The sequence below is a fragment of the Nicotiana tabacum genome, chromosome 1 (assembly GCF_000715075.1).
Source record: "Nicotiana tabacum cultivar K326 chromosome 1, ASM71507v2, whole genome shotgun sequence".
Lineage (NCBI taxonomy): Eukaryota > Viridiplantae > Streptophyta > Magnoliopsida > Solanales > Solanaceae > Nicotiana > Nicotiana tabacum.
In genome coordinates this window covers 94,477,658-94,481,267 of record NC_134080.1, presented here as the reverse complement: position 1 = coordinate 94,481,267, position 3,610 = coordinate 94,477,658, and the positions used below count along the sequence as shown (strand labels likewise).

Genomic DNA, 3,610 nt, shown 5'->3' with positions numbered 1-3,610 from the left:
GGCGAGATGACTTAGCTTATCAGGCCGTAATCGGATGCCATGCCGCACACATGGTGGTATTGTGAGTCGACGTCCCGGGGTGAGACGGCTTAGCCGATCAGACTGAGGTCGGACTTCATGCTAATAACACGATGGTGTATCGGTACTAAAGATCTACCAACTTAAAATATTGAAACTTTCTTGAAATTTATTCTTTCTCCTAACTTGGCGCTTTAATGTTGATGAGGCCCTCATTGATTTCATGTTTCTTTATCATTGTACTGTTACTCGTTCTATTGAGGGGTGTTTAGTTTTCATACTAATATAATTCCATATGTACTAACGTCCCTTTTACCGGGGGACACTACATCTTTAATGGATACGGGTGGTTCCATAACGGGCAGCATTGAGTAGTGACAACAGTACACCTTCTCCTCAGCTGATTTGGTGAGCCCCACTTCATTCCGGGGTCTTGTATCTCTTGTCCCTTGTCTATTGCATTTTGAGGTATAGCTAGAGCCTTGTTGCCGGTGCAGTTGTAGCACTATTTTGTTTCTGTTAGAGGCTCCGTAGACATAGTGTGGGTTGTACCTTATTTTGGGAAAGTTAAAATAAAAGTGTTATATTTGTATCTCATGTTCTGTCTCAAACTATGAATGTGTAATGTATTTCGAGACTAATCAATAGAGTAACCAATGGTATTGAAATTGTGTTGTTCACGACCTTCTTATTGTCCAATTAATGAAATATATCTTCTCTTTATTCTTGGGTGAGTCGTGTAGATGGCATTGTGCAGGCTTGCTCGACCAAGGTATCTCGGTTGAGCAGCGGTTGCTCTCCCCGAGGTCGGAGCGTGACAAATGTATTGATAAGTATTATGTGAAGTATTTGGATCATAGACAAGAAGACAAAAAATGACAAAACAAAAATTACAAAGGAAAATAATAAAATCTCACTCATTTTCAGGTATGATTTACTTAGCTCGCTCCTTGCTCGTGGAGCAAAAAGAAAAGCGTTATCGGATTTCCATCGATGACTTAAGCCTCATTCTTAAGGGCCTTTAAAGACCAGCCATTATCAGACTCTTCTTATACTTTTTTTCACCAGGCTTGGACCATGTCTCCTGAACAATCTCAATACATATGGCGCAAGATGATTCCACATATCGAGGTCAGAATGGGATCGAGTATTTTCACGTCTTACCGTAGTGCTCGATTTGTCTTGATTTCCGATTGATGAATAAGAAGTAAAATTGAACAATTTTATTTTTGGCTTACCCCCGGCTACATGTCTTTTGGACTATTTGCCCGCTCGCCACCAGTAGAAGCAAACTATCCCCCTATGTTGGAAAGTTTGTGGAAGAGTGCGATTCCATCGCGAAAGATTCAATCAAACCACAGGTTCTTCTACAGCTAACTTGTTACGACTTCATCCCAGGCAAAGACCCCACCGTGGTATGCGGCAATAAGACCACCAAAAGCCTTTGTGGCACTAGTGTGCCACAGAAGTCATGGGTGATCATTGGTCCGATGCTTCGAGTGAAACCAATTCCCAGGGTGTGATGGGTGGTGTGTACAGGGATCGGGTAAATATTCACTGCGTCATGCTGATCCGCGATTACTAGCGATTCAACTTCATGTTCCTGAGTTGTAGAGAACAATCCGGACTGAGGCAATCTTTCCTGAATTCACTCCGCCTTACACCCTTGCTTCCCATTGTAATTTCCATTGTAGCACGTGTGTGGACCAACCCATAAGGGCCATACAGACTTGATGTCATCCCCATCTTCCTCCGGTAAATTACTAGCAGTCCTTCGTAAGTGAGGCATGCACCTTTTTGTTACATTCAGAGGCAGGAATGTCGAGTCTTTCTCTGCCGTCAACTCAATATCGTTATCACCTGCAAGATAAGGCAAAAAACTTGACTTTACTAAACAAGCAAGAAAATCCCTTTCTATCTAGAAATAGAAAGTGCTTCGAAAGACGCCGACTACCTTCTTACTGACAGCACAACTAGGTGTTGGAACTCAATTAGTAGCGTTGGCACGTCACTAGGCTCCTCGGCTCACTTCGGTTGCAAAGACTTTCTCCTTAGGCGCATGTCTCAGCAACAAAAAATTAGGGTTTCACTCGTTATAGAACTTGACCAAACATCTCATGACACGAGCTGACGACAGCCATGCAGCCCCTGTATGAAAGTCAGTACCATCCCGTTAAGGACATGTTTTCTTGTTCATATGTCAAGGGCTGGTAAGGTTTTACGTGTTGTATCGAATTAAACCACACGTGCAGGCCCCCACCAATTCCTTTGAGTTTCTGTCTTGCGGCTGTATTCCCCAGGCAGAGTGTTTCACGCATTAGTTGGCCCTTGATATGCGTAGACCAAGGGAGAACATTCATCGTTTACGGCATGGACTACCAGTGTATCTAATCATGTTTTCTCCCCATGCTTTCGCACCTCATCATCGGTAAGGGACCCAGAGAGTTGCCTTCCCTTTTGGTGTTCCTCATATATCTCTGGATGTCACCCCTACACAGGAAATTCCACTCTCCACTGTCTCACTCAAGTGAATTGGTTTCGAGAGCATTCTGCCCATTTTTGGCGGCATCTACTTTCAAACCGATTCACCGCATACGTGCCCTTTACGACCAGTCATTCTGAAGAACGCTTGCCCCCATCTTACCGCGATTGGTGGCACGAAGTTAGCAGGGGCTTCTTCCTCAAGTCCTGTCATGATCGCGCACTCGACGAAAGACTGTTAAGAGCGGCATTTTCCTTTTCTGCTCACACGATATTGCTGGATCAGGCCTTCACCCCTTGTCAAAGATTACCCACTACTGCCCCTCCGTGGGAGTCTAGGTCGTGTCTCAGTCCTAGTGTGGCTGATCATCCGTAAAGACCAGCTAAGCATCGTTGGCTTGGTCAGCCTTTACCTGACCAACTACCTAATACTACGCAGGCTCATCAAACAACGCTTTTTAGCTTTCTTGAGGATTGGCCTGAACTGTTCGATAGATTCCTATGCGTTACGCATCCATTCTCTAGTTTGTTCTCAACTATTCTCACCTCTTGGGCGAGACAAGCTACCTTTAGCTAGGAGTCTCTTTTACTTCTGCCCAGCTCCCCAAAAATAACGTTTGACTTGCATGTGTTAAGTAAATAACTAGCATTCCTTCTGAGCTAGGATCAAACTCTTCTTTTGAGTATGATTAGGCCTTGTAGTGGTAGAACATGGTGAACCGGGCATACTATTTCCTAACCTTCTATGAACTTTTCTTATTTTATAATTTTTGCTACTTTCTTTTTGATAGTATTGGTCTCGTTTAGAGTATCAGTCTAGTCACTGAACTAATCCACTCGTGGAGTGCATTTGGTATAATAGTAGTTTGGTAGTTGAGACTTCACCCCTTATTTTTCAGTAAAGCCGAGATCAACTATTATATTGGTTACGCCAACATAGCTTTAGAGGTTCTTACTAGATTGGGCGGCAGAATAGAAATCTCACTACTATATTTTAGTCTTAAGCAGGCAGCGGCGGTCAGGAATGAATTTTATACTAAACTATCCGCCATTTCATTAGGACATCACTTGCTTAGTCTTTTTCTAGCTTGATTGCAAAGCATGCTTTGGA

The 3,610-nt window shown here is 43.4% G+C and overlaps 1 pseudogene; it reads right to left on the bottom strand.

Moving 5' to 3' along the window:
* Nucleotides 1-1,362: 1,362 nt before the first annotated feature.
* Nucleotides 1,363-3,176, bottom strand: LOC107787671 (18S ribosomal RNA; annotated as a pseudogene).
* Between the last annotated feature and the right edge of the window lie 434 nt (nucleotides 3,177-3,610).